Source organism: Salmo salar, unplaced genomic scaffold (genome assembly GCF_905237065.1).
Source record: "Salmo salar unplaced genomic scaffold, Ssal_v3.1, whole genome shotgun sequence".
Classification (NCBI taxonomy): domain Eukaryota; kingdom Metazoa; phylum Chordata; class Actinopteri; order Salmoniformes; family Salmonidae; genus Salmo; species Salmo salar.
The window spans coordinates 67238-88715 of record NW_025549118.1 but is presented as its reverse complement, the minus strand read 5'-3'; the positions used below and the strand labels follow the sequence as shown (position 1 = coordinate 88715).

The 21478-nt window shown below is 45.0% G+C and overlaps 1 long non-coding RNA gene, 3 other non-coding genes and 1 pseudogene across 4 annotated transcripts; 3 read left to right on the top strand and 2 right to left on the bottom strand.

Moving 5' to 3' along the window:
* The first annotated feature begins 1120 nt into the window (after positions 1 to 1120).
* Positions 1121 to 1261, top strand: LOC123735836 (uncharacterized; annotated as a pseudogene).
* Positions 1262 to 1630: 369 nt separating this feature from the next.
* Positions 1631 to 1745, top strand: LOC123735837 (U5 spliceosomal RNA). The gene has a single exon (XR_006765799.1). It is a non-coding gene; the product is annotated as a U5 spliceosomal RNA (small nuclear RNA).
* A 3338-nt stretch (positions 1746 to 5083) lies between these two features.
* LOC123735834 (uncharacterized) lies at positions 5084 to 15004 on the top strand. The gene is made up of 3 exons (XR_006765798.1): positions 5084 to 5095; positions 11946 to 11947; positions 14886 to 15004. It is a non-coding gene; the product is annotated as an uncharacterized lncRNA (long non-coding RNA).
* Positions 15005 to 19821: 4817 nt separating this feature from the next.
* Positions 19822 to 19893, bottom strand: trnat-cgu (transfer RNA threonine (anticodon CGU)). The gene has a single exon. It is a non-coding gene; the product is annotated as a tRNA-Thr (tRNA).
* Positions 19894 to 20360: 467 nt separating this feature from the next.
* Positions 20361 to 20432, bottom strand: trnaa-ugc (transfer RNA alanine (anticodon UGC)). The gene has a single exon. It is a non-coding gene; the product is annotated as a tRNA-Ala (tRNA).
* Between the last annotated feature and the right edge of the window lie 1046 nt (positions 20433 to 21478).

The following is a 21478-nucleotide window of genomic DNA, read 5'->3' as shown; positions in this document are numbered from 1 at the left end:
GTTAAGTTTTTCGGAAGATGGAGTGGTAGGACGGATGTGCACGGAGGGTTATCTCTCTGTAATGGGGCCCTGAGGATTCTCGGGGTCCATTTTGAGACCTCCGGCTCAGCGACGCTGACCTGGAACATGGGTATCGCAGTGGTACAGAGGAAGCTAGCGATGTGGAGTGCTAGGTCTTTGTCTTTTTTAGGCAAGGTCCTGGTTCTCAAGGTGGATGTATTGCCGTCTCTATTGTACTTGGCGTACATCTACCCATTGCTGGCTTGTCTGAGGAGGCCTCTAGTGAGGCTGGTGTTTCAGTTCATGTGGGGTGACAGGTACGAGTGGGTCGCCACGCATGCTCTGTCCCATCGGGGAGGGGGGTAACACATCTCCCCCTCAAGCTGGATGCAATTTTTGTTTCTTTTTTGTAAACAGCTCTTGCTCATCCGGTGATACACGCTTCCAGTTACCTCCTGCGGTTGTTCTTCTCATACCAGGCGAGAAGCGTAATGGTGTGGTCTAACACGGGTCCTCAGGCGGAACAGCTGCCGTGGCACTTTGGCCAAGGGGCTGCGTGCGCACCCCGAGGTTGAAGTTGCCCGAGTAGGTTTAGACCACAGGCACCTGTACGAGGAGGTCAGACAGGCAGGGAGTCCGGCGCCTGTGGTGGGCATCCCGGCAGTGGTCTGGGAGGGAGTGCAGGCGCAGGGTCTGGACAACAGGTTCAAGGACCTGAATTGGTTGAGCCTCCACAAGTGTTTGCCGGTATAGCTTGGCGCGATCCCCACCTGCCCAAGACCATCTTGTAGCGGGGAGGAGACAGTGCGCCATGTCTTTTGGGACTGTGCCTTTGCCGGAGTAGTATGGGCTAGAGCACGGGTGTTGTTGGGAAGAGTAAGAGGGGATTTTGTGTTGACGTGGGCAAAGTTAGAGAGAGGTGTAGGGAGAGCAAGAGGGACGGATAGGGATAGGTTTCTGCTATGGCTTCTCATGAGCCTCTTTATGTGGGGGCTGTGGGAAGCTAGGCAGAACATGGTCAAGATAGGGAGAGATTGGGGGGGTGGAAGGGATAGTGAGGAGGGTGGAAGGAGATTTGAGGGGGAGGATGAAGAGGGAAGAGAGGAAGTGGGTGCAGCATGCTGCTCGGGAGAGGTGGAAGGGGGGTTTAGGGTTGGGGTTATTTTAGATTTTTAGAACAGGGAGTCGGAAATGGGGCTTGCCCCGTCCGCTCCACACATCGACCCGGTATTGCAGTACCTCCGGGAACGGTGCAACACTTTTCTCCCATTGTCAAGGAAAATAAATACACAAAGCTATGTAAAACAGCTAGCAGAAGAAGAGAAGGAAAGAATAAAGAAGAAACATCCAAACTGAAAGAAGGGCGAAGCGCCCTTCATGGGGTCCCCTGTTTTCCCTCCATTTTACTTAAAAAAAAAATTATAAAAAACATTGACCAGGATTGTGTGTGTGTGTGTGTGTGCGTATGCGTCTGTTTTTGACCCCCCCAAAAAATACAAATCACTTCACCAGGATAGTCTGACTTTTTACCCACAGCCCTTAAACTTGGAAGAGTGGGTTTGGTGACCACCGCGGGAACCCGGCCTATAGTGCACAGTGTGTGTCTCGGGCCCGACCTCTGACTTCCATACGACTCTGGTTTCTCTTCATTACGCACAAGCCTTTCGCCTTTTACTAAAGACTTCCGTGGAGAGGAACACTTACGAGTTCAACGTATTTTTGGAAGGGCTTTGTTTCTAAAACATGTCAGCTATTCTTAACTTTTTTTTTAACACTTCCAATCTAAACTTCCAATCTCTTGTTTCAAGAGAAATTGACAGAGTTGACACCAAGACTTTTTGCTCAGGCATTTGACTTGAAGCCGGTTGACCGGCGTATTTTTCCACTCAAAGTAGTCGCTCGGGCAATTGAGTTCAAGCCCGACGACGACTGGCGTATTTGCTTTGAACAAATAGTCGCACTAGGCTTAAAGAGCTAGTGACTTAAAGACGCATTAGCGACTTAACCTGTTAGGGCTAGGGGGCAGTATTGACACGGCTGGATAAAAAACATACCCGATTTAATCTGGTTACCACTCCTACCCAGTAACTAGAATATGCATATACTTATTACATATGGATAGAAAACACCCTAAAGTTTCTAAAACTGTTTGAATGGTGTCTGTGAGTATAACAGAACTCAAATGGCAAGTCAAAACCTGAGAGATTCCTTTACAGGAAGTGGCCTGTCTGACCATTTCTTGAACTTCTTTTCCATCTCGATCTTTTACTAAGGATCTCTGCTCTAACGTGACACTTCCTACGTCGTCCATAGGCGCTCAGAGCCCGGGAAAAACCTGAATGTCGTCATCCCAGCCCCAGGCTGAAACACATTATCGCCTTTCTCAAGTGGCCGATCAAGGGACTCTGGGCTTAGGTGCGTGACCTGACGGCCCCCGTCTTTGTGATTTTTTCCTCTGTTTGCCGAAAAGGAGATTCCCGGTCGGAATATTATCGCTTTTCTACGAGAAAAATGGGCGCGACCCTTCTTTACCATTTCGGATAGTGTCTGGAATGCACGAACAAAACGTCGCTATTCGGATATAATGATGGATTATTTTGGACCAAACCAACATTTGTTATTGAAGTAGCAGTCCTGGGAGTGCATTCTGACGAAGACAACAAAAGGTAATCAAACTTTTATAATAGTAAATATGATTATGGTGAGTGCTAAACTTGCCGGGTGTCTAAATAGCTAGCCCGTGATGCCTGGGCTATGTACTTAGAATATTGCAAAATGTGCTTTCACCAAAAAGCTATTTTAAAATCGGACATATCGAGTGCATAGAGGAGGTCTGTATCTATAATTCTTAAAATAATTGTTATGCTTTTTGTGAACGTTTATCGTGAGTAATTTAGTAAAATGTTAGCGAATTCCCGGAAGTTTGCGGGGGTATGCTAGTTCTGAACGTCACATGCTAATGTAAAAAGCTGGTTTTTGATATAAATATGAACTTGATTGAACAAAACATGCATGTATTGTATAACATAATGTCCTAGGGTTGTCATCTGATGAAGATCATCAAAGGTGAGTGCTGCATTTAGCTGTCTTCTGGGTTTTGGTGACATTATATGCTGGCTTGAAAAATGGGTGTCTGATTATTTCTGGCTTGGTACTCTGCTGACATAATCTAATGTTTTGCTTTCGTTGTAAAGCCTTTTTGAAATCGGACAGTGTGGTTAGATTAACGAGAGTCTTGTCTTTAAATAGCTGTAAAATAGTCATATGTTTGAGAAATTGAAGTAATAGGATTTTTAAGGTTTTGAAAATCGCGCCACATGCTGCAAGTGGCTGTTACGTAGGTGGGACACAAGCGTCCCACCTAGCCCATAGAGGTTAACTGGAAGACAACGTCTACTCAGTCTCTAACAGCCAGTGGATCACAATACAAGGCAGGTCTACAGATCTTGTTGAACTGTGCATCTGGACGATACATGGATGGCCCTGGAACAGCCCTGGTAGATCGTCCTTACTACGCAGCCTGTCCTGTGGACTGTACCGGATACAACGTGAACACTGGCACCAGACTACATTCCCTGGGTCTCAGTGTACTGAAGGCTGAAGGTGTGAGGATGATGGACCCGGGATCGGTCTCACTGAATCTGACACTGCTGCGTGAAAGTATGGGGGATATGTTATAATCCTAACAGTTGAAACGTTATTTTGCATTAATTTGGTAATATGGTGATGTGGACCTCTTATCAATAAATGACACTAGTAGCACTTGACAGTTGCTTGAGCATAATTTGTTTTTACTGGCATTCAACAGCATTATAAACCATTACATGGCTATAGTGTTAGTGTAGTGGTGCTATTGACAAGTGGAGCTGTACATTTCACTTTCCATGTAAGTCATTACCTAGAGCATAGTGGTTAACATGTCATTAACAGCCTCATACCCAAGCCCTCACAGTGAGCAAGCATGGAAGCCAGTATAGGCTCCTGTGGCTTCTGTCAAGCTCTGTGTGATTGACACTTTCCTTAGGCCCGCCCTATCATGACTCAGTCAGCAAGCATGGAAGCCATTATAGGCTTCTGTCAAGCTCTGTGTGATTGTTGACGCGTTCTTTAGGCCCGCCCCATCATCACTCAGTCTGCAGAACTGTGTGTCTTTGGCAATAGGGCCCAAAGCAATATATTAATGACTATACTGATGCCTCTCAAGAAGCAGAATACAGTGTATAATGACACATGGGAAATCAGTCTTTCCATACACTCAGATATTGTAATACAGCAAAGGGAAATGACAGTAGCGACGACTCAGACGTTGACTTTGTTAGTGGCAGCACAGGCAGAGAGCTGCAGTTCAACCCTGTTACAGTTGAAGATGCACAGTTGCTGTGCACGAGGCTGAAGGTGCAGTGCAAGAAGATGTTTCTCAGTCATACTGTATCTGGTGTGTTAGTTGCTCCTTGTAAGAATGTGAACATAAAAGGTGACAGAAATTGTTTCTTCAGAGCGGTCAGAAGAGTACCATGAACCAATTTGAAATGCGGTGGTGCAGCAGCAGAGCAAACATACGTATAGAACCATCCTGAGAATGTGTTACCGTTCAGTGTCAGAGTATATTACGGAGTCCAACATGAACTGTCTAGGTAGTTGGGCAACCGAAGTGGAGATTCATGCCGCAGCAGACATGTTGGGTGTAAGCATATATACATACTATACCAACCGTTGGATTGAATACAGATCTAACGGTTTACAGGTGTCTAAGCAGGGCATATATTTGGAGTTTAGTCCGAACCATTATGAGACAGTTGTTTGTGTCAAGAGGCCTCAGACTCAGTCTTGTTATGGTTACTGCAAGGTCTATGAGATTGGGAACATCGGTATACCACAAGCAGTTAGGTCTTCAGGCTCCAACTCATCCGATTCCGAAAGCAGTTGGGAGCGGCAATGTCAGGTGACTACGAGGACTGATGATTATCACGACTATTGTCAAGAGGACTATACACATAACCAAGATACTCCCGGTGCTGACATGGAGGATACCAGAGACGAGGAGGCTGAAACTAGTCCCCAGTATCATTCAACCGATAGTCTTGCGGAATACGACGTTTACGATTCTGAGGTGTCAGACTACGAGGTCCACATCCAAGATGTCGACAGTGAAGAGCTCTACTGTGAACAGGTTGACGACGAAGAGGTGGTGTACTGTGAAGAGGTCTACGGCGAAGAGGTTGGCACCGGCGCTGTCGTGGAATGTGAAGAAGTCTATGATGAGGTGGTGGACTGTGACGACGTGTACGATGACGAGGTGGTGGACAGCTACGAAGTCTACGATGAAGAGGGTAGCGAGGTACAGGTTTACTGTCAAGATGGTCACGACTCGATTCGAGCTGTGGAAGATTCGAGAAAGCAACAGCAGATGGAAAGCATGCTTAATTGGTCTATACTGAACAGATCATGGCATTAATTCCTAGAATGGCTGGGTGAGCGCTGGTGGGGATCAGTCTCTAAAGAGCAGATTATCACATTCATGGATACAGCTAAGATTCGCAAAGGGGACATTGTCGTCGCAGCACACTTCGGTGGTATGCAAGGAGGAGTGTGTTCGATTACGGTGAAGACACAGGATTCAGTCATGACCTTTACTGTTGTTATTAGTCGAGGCAGGTACATCTGTACCGATATGGTACAAGGTCTATTTTCAACTCATATTGACATTATGAAAGTTCTGGTGCGTAAACTGGGAGAAGGACACTTGCTACGTAGACCCACGGGAATGGCTCATAACCCCATATACTTTGCTATAACGCATATAGTGGATGAGATGTGTTATATGGTAAAGGTGATGAAAGGCTCATGGCGGGGAGCTGCATTCCTCAGTTTGGAAATGTCCCCACCACATGGTGAAGTGATAGAGCTTCTACAAATGAGGACAAACATGTACACCAACCCAGTTGCCGCAATCCATTATATGGATGAGGACAGTTTGGGATACCTGTTTGATATTGTAACTGCCAAGGGAAAGAGATTCAAGGTGGCGTTTGATAACTTTGGGTTTACGATTGGGACAGGTGCACGCTTTTCAGAGATCACATCTGTATTTTCCCGCATCGGCTACCTTGAAAATGTAACCTTTGTAGCCCGACCAACAAACCACATCTTTGGGGATGAAGACCTGGAACGTCACCCAGATGCCAGACACACTGTCTAGAGTAGGAAAGATATAGGTGGAGAGCATATGTAATCTCTGTCATATCGCTTGGTATATGTGCCATTACAAAGTGCTTGTGATGTATTATTCAATGTCCATATCCTTATGTGAATAAAGACAATAATATTCTGAGCAAGAATACCAGGTCACATTTATTGACAGAGCACATTTACATTACAAACATTACATTTCAATACATCCATACCCAACCAGGACATAGTGGCAGCATTCATTTTCAATGACCACACCCTCTATTTTACCCAAAAAGGAATAAAATGGGTTCGGTGTAGTTAGGTCTCAACACATTGCAACCTAGTCATCTCCATCCTCATCATCGGCCATATACTTGAAAGAAAGTGACATAACCACATTACAAACAAGTCATACACACAAGCAAAGTGTAATCACAGTATACACTACCATTTCATCTTCTGCATTGTTCAGCTGGGGAAGAGGAGGTAATGCTGGGTGAGGTTGAGGCTGTTCATGGTTGAGGACCTCTGGGTGCAACAGTGGAGGAGCTTGTTCCAAGGCAAGGTTCCTAGGTCCCTCCTCGTCAAGATGGTATGTAATTGCTCTCCTGAATGTATATTAAAGGCATGGGATATATATCACATATACATGGTATATTTTACAACAGTGATTGAAAGGATATCAAACATAGTCAGTGTCAATCAGTCCGAGTACCTACAGAACGGTTCAGGGTTATGGTAGATGCCTGTGGAGTAGAGATGAGTGTCAGAATCAGTACAGGCTAAATGCCTATGGTTAGCATGGTCTATGAACAAGGTGTGTATAGAGTATGATATAATCATGTGTGTATGTATCTTACCGGGCTCAGCTTGCTATTGTCAGTTTCTATACCACTCTCCTCTGACATCATTACAGTTCAGAAATGCACAATTGCTTGAGTTAAGGAGATCGAGGTCTATGATTGGCTGTTAAACACCTTTCCATCGGTGGGTTGGGTTACGGTTAGGCACGGTGGTGCAGAGGTGACAGCTGTTGAGAAAGCTACATGTCCTCATAATCATGAGGAGCAACAGTTAGAAACATGAGGCCCTTTTCATGGGGTTGGTGACCGTGTGCTGCTTGGGGCATGCTTTCAATTTCCTAGTACTTACAATGGCTGCATCAAAATAACTATGATACCAATTACACACATATAGCGAAATAGGTACTGGGTTGGAAGATGGCCTATGTGGAGAGAAGACAATTCAACTCACTGTGTCTCTAACCAAAATAAATATGGCAACTGGCCTCTATTGAACGGATCCTGGCTTCCACTGTTAGAATGGCTGGGCGAGAGGTGGTGGGGCTCCGTCTCTAAAGAGCAGCTAATATCATCCCTAAATAGACCCGAAGTTACTGTAGGAGCTATTGCCATCACGGCCTACTTTGGTGACATGGCGGGAGGAGTGTGTTCCGGTATGGCGAAGAGCAATGACAATAGCCTCATCCCATTTGATATACACGTCACCCGAGGATATTACAATTGCACTAAGTACCTAGACTGGGACAGAGGTGAACCTGTTGTGCTGATAACCGATGTGCTTAACCCTCCTGTTGTCCCGGCTGGGTCAGAGTGACCCGGGGCGGCACTTGTCCCACAACCCCCGTGCTACACGGGAAACCAATGGTACAACAGGGATGAACAGCAGCACCATGGCCAGACATGCCTTGTATCAATGTGCAAGAGGGCAGCCTAGTGGACGGGACGGTGTCCAACAACCCAACAGGGCCCATGTTGGGATGTGACCTTTTAACCCCTCAAAACAGCACATGTGACCCAAATCTCTCTCAGCCATCACAGATGAATATTAACTTTATGTAATCGATCCTCTCTCTGTCTCTCTCGGCATATGCATACATGGGTCTTGGATTTTTAGACTGGGTATCTGTAAAACACTTTGACAACTGCTGATGTAAAAAGGGCTTGACAGATTTGTATTATTATAAAAAATAATATAACCATGATTTGGCCTTGGGCCTTTTAACCTTGGGCCTTTAAGGTTAGCTTGTCAAGGGAGTAATCCATTCTCTCTCTTCCCAATCAGAGGCCGATTTGACACGTTAGTAAAAATATACATCTGGCAGGATGACAGCTGCAACTGTATTGATGTATATTTATTTTATTTACTTTCACGCATTTTTTCCCCCTCTCTACTTTGTGCAATGACAGAGAAGTGAAATCATAAAATTACCCTTGAGGACCTGACATTTTCAGTCAAACTTGCATGGCTAAACATATTACAGAAATTATAGTTTTCAATTTTAAACAGAGGTTTGTTGGGTTCTGAGAATATTTGTCTGTCAAGTTCTTACTATAATATTTAGAACCTCAAAGGTTAATGGATAGTTTTGAGTCCCATTAGATGTCAAGCCGACGGACCTAGCAGTCAAGAGAAAAGTAAGGTACATTTTGGAATTTATTCACTGTTAAGGGTTAATTTCACATGATCAGAGTAGATAAGGAGGACCTCAAAAACATTCCTGTGGTTGAATTGTGTTTCTAGCCTCAACGGATTGGCCGCTTTAACCCAAAAGCACCTTAAATTTAGGTCAGGCTTCATTCTGGGCCTACTTTTATGTCGTTGAAGAAAATGGCCAAGGCTGCCTATTAAGGTTAGCGTTAGGGTTAAGGTTAGTGTTAAGGTAAGGGTGAAAGTTAGAATGTTTAAGGTTATCTGATACTTTTCATTCAGGCCTATGGTATCAAAAGTAACATTTTTTAAAATCTAAAATCGCTCCATATTCTGTCTGTGTGTTAACAACCACCCTTGGTTAGATTCCAACCCTATTGGCAGGCCTGACGTTTCTTGTCCAAGGCTCAATTTGCATTAATTATTTTGGAAAACTAAATGTTGACAGGCTGGGAAGATCATCTCCACAGATCACTCTCTCAGCCTCTCAACATATTTCTGAAGGGGAAAAATTCAAAACTACAGGGAAAACTATGAAACCTGAATGTTGAAAGGAACATTTTCACATGTATGAGGAGGAGGGCCGCCGCGGTGAGCACGGAAGCCTAGGGCGCAGGCCGGGTGGAGCCGCCGCGGGTACAGATCTTGGTGGTAGTAGCAAATATTAAAACGAGAGCTTCGAAGGCCGAAGTGGAGAAGGTTTCCATGTGAACAGCAGTTGAACATAGGTCAGTCGGTCCTAAGAGATGGGCGAGCGCCGTTCGGGAGGAAGGGGCGATGGCCTCCGTCGCCCACGGCAGATCGAAAGGGAGTCGGGTTCAGATCCCCGAATCCGGAGTGGCGGAGATGGGCGCCGTGAGGACTCCAGTGCGATAACACGGCCGATCCCGAAGAATCTGCCCCGGGGAGAGTTCTCTTTTCTTTGTGAAAGGCAGGGCACCCTGGAATGGGTTCGCCCCGAGAGAGGGGCCCAAGCCATGGAAAGTGTCGCGGTTCCGGCGGCGTCCAGTGAGCTCCCTTGAAAATCCGGGGGAGAGGGTGTAAATGTCTGGGGGTGTTATAAAAATCGAAAAAAGCTCAAAACTTTCCCCAAATGGTCTCAAATTATAGCTCTTGTCACACTGGAACAGAGCATATGTGACATATCACTGTGACTTTCCTATTTTGGGATATATGCAGCATGCCAACGGCTTGTTTTTGCTTTTTGTTTAAACCATGCTTTTTTCTCTCTAAATTATCTGGGGGTGTTTAATAACCTGTTAGGGCTAGGGGGCAGTATTTGCACGGCTGGATAAAAAAATGTACCCGATTTAATCTGGTTACTAATCCTACCCAGTAACTAGAATATGCATATACTTATTATATATGGATAGAAAACACCCTAAAGTTTCTAAAACTGTTTGAATGGTGTCTGTGAGTATAACAGAACTCATTTGGCAGGCAAAACCCTGAGACATTTTCTGACAGGAAGTGGATACCTGATGTGTTGTATTACCTTTAAACCTATGCCATTGAAAAACACAGGGGCTGAGGAATATTTTGGCACTTCCTATTGCTTCCACTAGATGTCACCAGCCTTTACAAAGTGTTTTGAGTCTTCTGGAGGGAGATCTGACCGAACAAGAGCCATGGAACGATGATGGCCCATTAGACACCTGGCGCGCGAGTTCATGTTGGGTACCCTCGTTCCAATACGTTATAAAAGAGAATGCATTCGTCCACCTTGAATATTATTCATGTTCTGGTTAAAAAGGCCCTAATGATTTATGCTATACAACGTTTGACATGTTTGAACGAACGTAAATATATTTTTTCCCCTCGTTCATGAAGTGAAGTCCGGCGGGCTTAGATCATGTGCTAACAAGACGGAGATTTTTGGACATAAATTATGAGCTTTTTTGAACAAAACTACATTCGTTATGGACCTGTGATACCTGGAAGTGACATCTGATGAAGAGAATCAAAGGTAATGGATTATTTACATAGTATTTTCGATTTTAGATCTCCCCAACATGACGGCTAGTCTGTATCGCAACGCGTATTTTTCTGGGCGCAGTGCTCAGATTATTGCAAAGTGTGATTTCCCAGTAAGGTTATTTTTAAATCTGGCAAGTTGATTGCGTTCAAGAGATGTAAATCTATAATTCTTTAAATGACAATATAATATTTTACCAATGTTTTCTAATTTTAATTATTTAATTTGTGGTGCTGACTTGACTGCCGGTTATTGGAGGGAAACGATTTCCTCAACATCAATGCCATAGTAAAACGCTGTTTTTGGATATAAATATGAACTTGATAGAACTAAAAATGCATGCATTGTCTAACATAATGTCCTAGGAGTGTCATCTGATGGAGATTGTAAAAGGTTAGTGCATCATTTTAGCTGGTTTTATGGTTTTGGTGACCCTGTCTTTGAATTGACAAAACATTACACACAACTCTTGTAAATGTACTGTCCTAACATACTCTAAATTTATGCTTTCGCCGTAAAACCTTTTTGAAATCGTAAAACGTGGTTAGATTAAGGAGATGTTTATCTTTCAAAGGGTGTAAAATAGTTGTATGTTTGAAAAATTTGAATTTTGACATTTATTTGGATTCAAATTTGTCGCTCTTGAAATGCACCTGCTGTTGATGGAGTGCACCACGGGTGGGACGCTTGCGTCCCACCTAGCCCATAGAGGTTAAAAATCAAAAAATGCTCAAGTTTCCCCAGATGGTCTCAAATTATAGGTCTGGTCACCCTGGAACAGAGCATGTGTGATATATGCAGCCTCAAAACAGGCTTGTTTTTGCTGTATGTTCAAATCATGGCCTAATAGTCTAAATTGTCTGGGGGTGTTTCAAAATCGATAGAAAGCTCAAATGGTCTCAAATTATAGCTCTTGTCACACTGGAATAGAGCATGTGTCATACATCACTGAGACTGTCCAATTTATCTAGTTATTCACCCTCAAAACTGGCTCGTTTTTGCTGTAAATCCAATTTAGGTTTGTTTATCAAAATTGTCTGGGGTGCATAAAAAATGAATAAAAATCTCAAAAAAGCTCCAATGTTTACACAAATGGTCTCAAATTATAGCTCTAATCACACTGGAACAGAGAATGTGTAATACATCACTAAGGCTGTCCAATTTATTCACCCTCAAAACTGGCTCGTTTTTGCTGCTCTACCTACTCTGGCAGATACCCTTGACGGAGGCGCTGTCAAAGGGGACGGAGAAACATCGACAGGAGGATGGGGAGGAGATTTCCCTACCATCGACTTCTCTGCCCTCACATGGTCTGTCTGACACAGTGGAAATCAAAACAACTGAAGAGTGGTAAAATAGAATTCACAACAGCAGCAAACCTAGGAAATCCACTTAGAACTATAGAGTATGTCAGAAGTAGGGTAAGAAAACAAGTGTCTATTAAATCTCCTTTGAATAAAAGTAGGATTAGCATCCCCATTCCATCACAAATAATAACGTATGCAGAAGTTCAGAGGTCCCTCTCAATTAGGAGAATCAGACCTCTACCAAAAATAGCACTCTGTGGATGGACCCATCATCAAATGTTGGGAGAAGCCATCTGCGACTCAGAAGGATGCAATATAGAAATAAACAAAGGAGAAGTGAATTGGCTGATTACCATGGACAAGCGTGTTCAAAAGGAAGGTGAAGAATATATAATAGAAATAGTTAGCACTAAATGGTCTGAAGGGAATAGTGTGACAATTATCCAGCTTGACCCCAATCTAGAGCCTCTGACAAGACAGACGGCAGTAACGGCTATAGTAAAAACAACTCAGCTACCACCCACTGCCATTAGAGATAGGTCAGAAACTTCAGTGCCAGTTGGGTACCTCCAAAACATTTGGAACCTTCAAATCAATCCCAGTAGTTTACGTCAACAAATGGTGTCTGTAATTACAATTGGTGATTCAACCCCAGAACAATATAAGGACACATTTTTGAAGAAAGTAATGAATGGTATGAATGGGCTCAATATACAGCGTCTAAATTAAGATTGACAAATGTCTTATTGTGTGCACCCTCTCCACTAAAAGAGTTAGTGGTGGTACTTATGATTATAGGGACTGTGCTGACTTTAATAAAAACTTTTGTTATTTGAGGGGGTCAGAAAGGCCTTATTGTCCAGCTGAATGTTTGTCATATTTGAGAAATCCACACTATCACAGATATTACAACCAAACAGGCTGTGGAAAATGGTGTCAAGTCTTGGATGTACAGGTGGAAACACAGAAGTTAGAGACCCCATATAAATATCGAATAGGTTATGAACAACCATATGAATATTTTAACAGCACAAAAGGACAGCATGAGATGGGGAAGTTTAGAGGCACATGTGAGACTACATGGCACTTAAAAGAGAAAATGAAAAAATAAAACTTCAAAAAGAATGGAGCTCATTTATTTTGAGTTGATTGATGCATCAGTACGTGAATCAAAGTAAACTAGTGTAAAAAATACCCATTCAAATCGATCAGTTTTCAACTAGAGAGATTGAGACGAGTCGTATCTGTCTCAAGCCTCCGTAACTGTTTATGTTACACCTCCACATCTGCAATGAATGCTGGTGGAGCTAGAGCGGTGTTAGTCAAACCATGAGACATACCTATAATCGGTCTTCTCACAAAAACATCTGTAGCTTCTGAACCGTTTGAGCTACAAAATCGTATGACCACTCCCTGGAAAGGAGAGACCCTCATGAACACGGTGGTGTTCTCAATTTGTCTCTACGTCCCCCACAAGTGTCAGCGGATTCTTCTGAAGTCGGAACCCTTTATGTGCCAACTTCTGTTTGTAGAATCCAAAATCTTTGGGCTACAAACTAATGTGACCCAACTTGTCACAATGTTCTCAGTTTTGCCCTAAGTTCCCCACAAGTGTCACGGGACTAATCTGAAGGTAACAGGTTATGATTAAAATGATAGATTTTTTAACCTCTATGGGCCAGTGTAATCCCGTGGCGCGATATTCAAATACCTTAGAAATGCTATTACTTCAATTTCTCAAACATATTACTATTTTACACCATTTTAAAGACAAGACTCTCCTTTATCTAACCACACTGTCAGATTTCAAAAAGGCTTTACAGCGATAGCAAAACATTAGATTATGTCAGCAGAGTACCCAGCCAGAAATAATCAGACACCCATTTTTCAAGCTAGCATATAATGTCACAAAAAACAAAACCACAGCTAAATGCAGCACTAACCTTTGATGATCCTCATCAGATGACACGCCTAGGACATTATGTTATACAATACAAGCATGTTTTGTTCAATCAAGTTCATATTTATATCAAAAACCAGCTTTTTACATTAGCATGTGACGTTCAGAACTAGCATTCCCACCGAACACTTCCGGTGAATTTACTAAATTACTCACGATAAACGTTCACAAAAAACATAACAATTATTTTAAGAATTATAGATACAGAACTAATTTATGCAATCGAGGTGTCCGATTTTAAAATAGCTTTTCGGTGAAAGCACATTTTGCAATATTCTAAGTAGATAGCTCGCCATCACAGGCTAGCTATTTTGACACCCACCAAGTTTGACCCTCACCAAACTCAGATTTACTATTAGAAAAGTTTGATTACCTTTCCTGTTCTTCGTCAGAATGCACTCCCAGGACTTCTACTTCAATAACAAATGTTGGTTTGGTTCAAAATAATCCATCGTTATATCCAAATAGCGGCGTTTTGTTCGTGCGTTCTAGACACTATCCGAATGGTAAATAAGGGTCGTGCGCATGGCGCATTTCGTGACAAAAGATTTCTAAATATTTCATTACCGTACTTCGAAGCATGTCAACCGCTGTTTAAAATCAATTTTTATGCCATTTTTCTCGTAAAAAAGCGATAATATTCCGACCGGGAATCTGTGTTTCGGTAAATAGAGGGGAAAACACAAAGACGGGGGTGGCCAGTGCACGAGCCTAAGCCCTTTGTCCTCTGATAGACCACTTAGCAAAAGCGCTCGTGTGTTTCAGCCAGGGCTTTGAATTACGTCATTCAGCTTTTTCCCGGGCTCTGAGAGACCATGTGAGCCGTAGGAAGTGTCACGTTAGAGCAGAGATCCTTTGTAATGGATAGAGATGGCAAAGAAGTTCAAGAAATGGTCAGACAGGGTACTTCCAAAGCCAATAATTATATGCATATTCTAGTTACTGGGCAGGAGTAGTAACCAGATTAAATCGGGTACGTTTTTTATCCAGCCGTGAAAATACTGCCCCCTAGCCATAACAGGTTAATTAAAACAAAGCATCGCGAAGGCCCAAGGTGGGTGTTGACGCGATGTGATTTCTGCCCAGTGCTCTGAATGTCAAAGTGAATAAATTCAATGAAGCGCGGGTAAACGGCGGGAGTACTATGACTCTCTTAAGGAGGTGTGAACCCCGGACTCTAGGGGTCCCTACGTCTCTGTATGAGGAGCAGTCGAAGAGAGGGCGCTACCCAATCTGACATAGAGTCCCTTGGTGCAAGGGCAGTGGTGAGTAATCACATTCGCTAATTGGGGCGGGGGAGGAAGTGGAGAACGAGTCGAAGAAGGCTTGTAGAAGAAAGGCTCTCCCAATTCCTTCCCTGTGTGACACCTGTAAAACGGTGACCCCAATGGCGAAGAGAATAGCTGAAAGGCTAAGGGCGTGACGAAGTCAGATGCAGGCATTCCCGGGGTTACATTGTTGTAACGTGCAAGTTGCGGGTCTCCCTCCAGCGATGGAGGAATTGCTCCTGGCAGGCTAGTGCAGTGAGGTAAGGGGGAGGTCCTCGAGTAGGGCTTCCCCAACCCCTACCTATATGATACCTGACAGGGGTGATGAATATGTCTGCATGTTAGTGCTGAGACTTGACTACTAGGGTTGAGTGGGGTGTACCGGCTGAGAGTGAACATTAATTGGGATGGTTGGTGTCGGCGGTTGTTGCTACCAGGTCTCAGGTTCGCCTGAGTACGAGACTCTACACATCAAGGTGGGAGCCCTCTCCACGCTCCTCGGAGCATGTAGTGGAATGGCAGGTGGCAACCATGAAGTTGACATTATCAGGCCTCATGCTTGCCTGAGTGTGGGACCTCGCACTGCTGTGTGTCTGTCTCCTCTACGTTCAGAGACTCGAGTTGGGAGCGCTCCATGGGCCCGGTGGGATAGGACACTGCACAGTGCAGGCATATGATTTGGGGCAGACTAGTGTGAGGAGGTAAGGGTGGGACCCTCTAGCAGGGCCTCACCAGCCCCTCCTGGCAGGACATCTGTCAAGGGCAAAGAAACTGTCTCTGGCATGTTATGCAGTGAGGTAAGGGAAGGGCCCTCGAGTAGGGCTCTTCCAACCCCTACCTACAGATCACCTGGCTCAGGAGTCGATAACATGCAAACAAGAGCTACTTTGGTACCGGTCTACTGCAGAGAGGGTTTTGCAGAGGATGACGGCTATCCCTGTCGGGAGGGAGTAGTAGGTCCTAGATAAGTGGAATATGGGGCTTTCTGCTGAGCATGGAAATGTGGTAGTGGTTACATCCAACCCAGTGATTTGCAGTAGAGCTCTTGGCCACGAAGTCTGTATATTCCCATACAGACAGCCAATCAGAGAATGATGGCAAGACCCCAGCTCCGTAAGGGAGGGGAGGGCCAAGATAAATGGGAACGGCTGATAAAGTGTTCTGCCGGGTCAGTCTGGTTACAGATAGCTGTGACGAAACTAAGTATGTGTTCCCAGCATGCTTGGTCAGCTCTTAACCGCAAGGTTTAAATTGTACACTGCCCGTCGAGAGTGAACATTAAACGGGGATGGACTGTGTTAGCGGTCACGTACTACCAGGGCTCAGGTTAGCCTGAGCCGAGTCTCTACACATCATGGTGGGAGTTCTCTCCACGCTCGTGAGAGAATGAAGTGGAATGGCATGTGGCGAACCATCAGCTGGCACTACCAGGCCTCAGGCTTGCCTGAGTGCGGAACCTCACACATTGTAGGTGTGCTTGTCCCCCCTACGTTCGGAGACTTGAGGCGGAGAACACTCATAGGCCCCACGGAATTGGGACACAGCACGGAGGCTTGTGCCTGACTCGCCGTGGACTCCTATCGACAGCCCGGGATTCCACTGGGCACGCTCATATGAAGAAATTCGATGAACCGGGCCTACCGGAGTATTCACACTCAAATCGCCTTTGTGGGCGACTGTGGCCCCCTCATGCGAGTGAGGAATATCGATAACACAATGGTTCAAAAAGTGGTTCCTATGGCTCGTCTGGAAGGGCTGATTGGGGCAAGCAAATGATTGAAAGGGGAAGATCCTTTTTCAACTGTTTCTCGCAAGGCTCGGCTGATGGTGGCGCTAGTAATTGCGACGGGTAACTGGTTTCTAGTCTCCTATGAGTAATGTGCAGCACCGGATGTCGGTCGGGTGTAACAACCCTACGTAAAGTCCCTGGGGAGGTCAGTCCTGGGGCTACTGATGCGCAGTATGTAATCCGCAGAATAGACTCTAGCGACACCACTAGCGTGACTCGACCGGATTTCCAATTGAGGATATTCGACTGTAGCATGCATACACCTCAGAGTTGCACCGGAATCCGGCTGTGTGTCCTTACATACATTGTTCAAACATGCCAGAGGCAGTTCACCTTGGAGACCTGCTGCGGATATGGGTACGGCCCGGCGCGAGATTTACACCCTCTCCCCCGGATTTTCAAGAGCCAGCCAAAAGTGGCCCACTAGGCGGCTCGCATTCCACGCCCGGCTCCAAGCCAGCGAGCCGGGCTTCTTACCCATATAAAGTTTGAGAATAGGTTGAGATCGTTTCGGCCCCAAGACCTCTAATCATTCGCTTTACCAGATAAAACTGCGAGACATCGAGCGCCAGCTATCCTGAGGGAAACTTCGGAGGGAACCAGCTACTAGATGGTTCGATTAGTCTTTCGCCCCTATACCCAGGTCGGACGACCGATTTGCACGTCAGGACTGCTACGGACCTCCACCAGAGTTTCCTCTGGCTTCGCCCTGCCCAGGCATAGTTCACCATCTTTCGGGTCCTATCGCACGCGCTCACGCTCCACCTCCCCGACAGAGCGGGCGAGACGGGCCGGTGGTGCGCCCGACCCCGTAGGGCCGGGATCCCACCTCAGCCGGCGCGCGCCGGCCCTCACTTTCATTGCGCCACGGGGTGTGTTCGGAGAAAACCCTCTGACTTGCGCGTGCGTTAGACTCCTTGGTCCGTGTTTCAAGACGGGTCGGGTGGGTTGCCGACATCGCCGCTGACCCCTGGTGCCAGTTTACGTGAGCCGATCCCTACCCTGGCGACGCAACGCGGTTGGGTGCGCATTGAGGACAGTCTGACCCGGTTGACAGTCGCGCCGGGGGCAAAGGGCCCCGTGCCCCCCCGCAGGGGGACATGACGCAGCGGATACTAAGTCCTCGGCCCCGGAAAGCGGCGAGTACGGAGCAGAGCGCTGTAAAGCTCACGGCCGAAACCGGTAGCCACCTTCGCCCCAAGCCCTTCCAAGCCAACCCAGAGCCGGTCGCGGCACACCACCAACGGAGGAAATGCGCCCGGCGGGGGCCGAGCCCGACCAGGGGTCAGTCCCACGAGGGGATCCGTCCACACCGGAACGGCCGACCCTGACCCGCCGAGTTGAATCCTCCGGTATTTAGCCTTAGATGGAGTTTACCACCCACTTTGGGCTGCATTCACAAGCAACCCGACTCCGAGAAGACCGGACCCCGGTGCGACGGGGGCCGTTACCGGCCTCACACCATCCACGGGCTGAGCCTCGATCAGAAGGATTCAGGCCCCCGATCGACACCGGGCAAAGCGGTCACCTATACGCCACATTTCCCATGCCCGCCCGTCGGACAGGGATTCGGCGCTGGGCCCTTCCCTCTTCGCTCGCCGCTACTGAGGGAATCCTGGTTAGTTTCTTTTCCTCTGCTTAGTAATATGCTTAACCTCTTGTCGTTCGCCTAGGATAGGGGGCGCTACAGCGATTTTAGAAAATAATTGGTGCCCATTTTAAATGGCCTCCTACTCAAACTCAGAAGCTAGGATATGCATAGAATTAATACTTGTGGATAGAAAACACCCTAAAGTTTCTAAAACTGTTTGAATGGTGTCTGTGAGTATAACAGAACTCATATGGCAGTCAAAACCCCAAGACCGATCCTTACGGGAAGTGGAATTCTGAATTGCGGACTCAACTTCATCAGTTTGCCTGTAAGTCACACAGTGAGCAATGGTTCATTGAGCACTTCCTATTGCGTCCACTAGATGTCCCCAGTCTTTACAAAGTGATTTGAGCCTTCTACTGTGAAAACTGAATGAATGAGACGCAGTGGAACGTGGTCACACGGAGAGGGCCATCACCATTATGACGCCGGCGCCCCTGGCTACCCTCCCCTTTCGAAACGTTTTGAAACACAATGCAATCGTCCCCCTTGAATCTTATTGGAGATCTGGTTGAAAAAGGCCCTAAAGATTTATGTTATACAACGTTTGACATGTTTGAACAAACCTAAATTTAAAAAAATGCATTTTTTCGAAAGTGGAGTCCTGCGCACAACGGAACTTTTGGTGCAGCCTTCAGAACGCGCTAATAAGAACAAGCTATTGGAAAATAAAGGATGAACTTTTTCGAACGAAAATACATTTGTTGTGGACCTGGGAGTCCTAGAAGTGCTTTCTGATGAAGATAATCAAAGGTAAGGGATTATTGACAATAGTATGCAAGACTAGATTTGATATCCACCCTGCACAGCCAGAAGAGGACTGGCCACCCCTCATAGCCTGGTTCCTCTCTAGGTTTCTTCCTAGGTTTTTGGCCTTTCTAGGGAGTTTTTCCTAGGGAGTTTTTCCTAGCCACCGTGCTTCTTTCACATGCTTTGCTTGCTGTTTGGGGTTTTAGGCTGGGTTTCTGTACAGCACTTTGAGATATCAGCTGATGTACGAAGGGCTATATAAAAATAAATTTGATTTGATTTGATATGCGATTGTTCCAAGATGGCGCTGACCTGTAACGGTAGCCTATTGTTCTAAGTTGGGGATTAACGTTGGACCGCATACATGTAAAGTACTGGCTCTACCATAGAGATACATCCCCTTACTATAATAACTGTGTTGCCATATCGACACAACTTGCTTTTTCGGCAAAGTCCTCCAATAAAAACACAGGTCCACGATGTCAGTTGTCTTCCATAAAGGCACGAACGGGATTTGAACCCATGATCTTCGGTTTACGAGACCGACGCCTTACCACTTGGCCACCATGCCACTCTACACTGTTAATTATATATCAACATTCTGGAAAGTAGTAGTTGTGTAAATGTGAATTTGGCACACAAATAAACTCAGTGGAGGATCTTGGGATTGAACCGAGGACCTCATCCATATTTTGCATGCACTCCCCCTCTGAGCTTCCATCCCATTTCATTTGCAGATAAAATGCAATATCAATACAATGTACTTTTTATATACACCACTCCATTGAAACTACAATGAAATGATGGCAGCAATTCTTAAACCAGGTACAGACTGGGATCGAACCCATGAACTTCAGTTTTTGAAAATGACGCCATAAAAGTTGGCAACCATGCCACTTCTGTTCTATAAATGTAAGAACAGGGATTGAACGCATGTTCTTCAGATAACAAGAGATAATTATTTAGCACATCTCTGTTTCCTGCTTAGAATTTCAACACTCTGTTAAGTAGGAGTTGGGTCAATGCAATAATTTTAAATGGAGAAGCTGGGGATTGAACCCAGGACCTCATACATGCAAAGCATGCGCTCTACCACTGAGCTACATCCCCTTTCTGAGAGGCGACATTTTTTTTTTATTTTATTTTATTTCACCTTTATTTAACCAGGTAAGCAAGAGGAGAACAAGTTCTCATTGAGAACTGCGACCTGGCCAAGATAAAGCAAAGCAGTGCGACACAAACAACAACACAGAGTTACAAATGGAATAAACAAGCATACAGTCAATAACACAATAGAAAAAAAAAGAAAGTCTATATACAGTGTGTGCAAATGGCGTGAGGAGGTAAGGCAATAAATTGGCCATAGTAGCGAAGTAATTACAATTTAGCAAATGAACACTGGAGTGATAGATGAGCAGATGATGATGTGCAAGTAGAAATACTGGTGTGCAAAAGAGCAGAAATTAAATAAAAACAATATGGGGATGAGGTAGGTAGATTGGGTGGGCTATTTACAGATGGCCTATGTACAGCTGCAGCGATCGGTTAGCTGCTCAGATAGCTGATGTTTAAAGTTAGTGAGGGAAATATAAGTGTCCAGCTTCAGCAATTTTTAGGGTTGGGGTTGGGGTTAGGGTTAGGTTAGGTTAGGGTTAGGTTTTGAATATAATTGTGTTTCATATCAACTAGCTTGTTTTACGGTGCACAGGCCTATCTCCTGTTCATCCCTCTCCTTCTGATGATGTTATTATATTTAGGTGTAGTACTTACAATTGCCTGTAGATGTCCTCCTAAGATCATAAATAGACTAAAATGAGTTCTAAAATGCCTTTTTCTGTGTGACAGTACAGGAGCTGATGTGGTGAGAGCTTAATTCAACCAGTGTTGTTAAATATGAACATAAAAGCAATATTGTGCATTTAGTTGGTTTTATTGTTTTATTCTGTTAAAAGAATGGAAAGACCTAAAAAAAAAGGGGAAGATACCAAACTAAAACCGAACAAAACATAAATATATAGAATATAAATATATAGAATATAAATAAAACCATGTTCTTCTGCATCCATTTTCCTGTCTGTTAAAACCCATTTTCTAAAACCTCTCGTTCAGGCCATTTGGCGTTATTGTCTGTAGGTGCTGGATCCACTCCCGTTCTG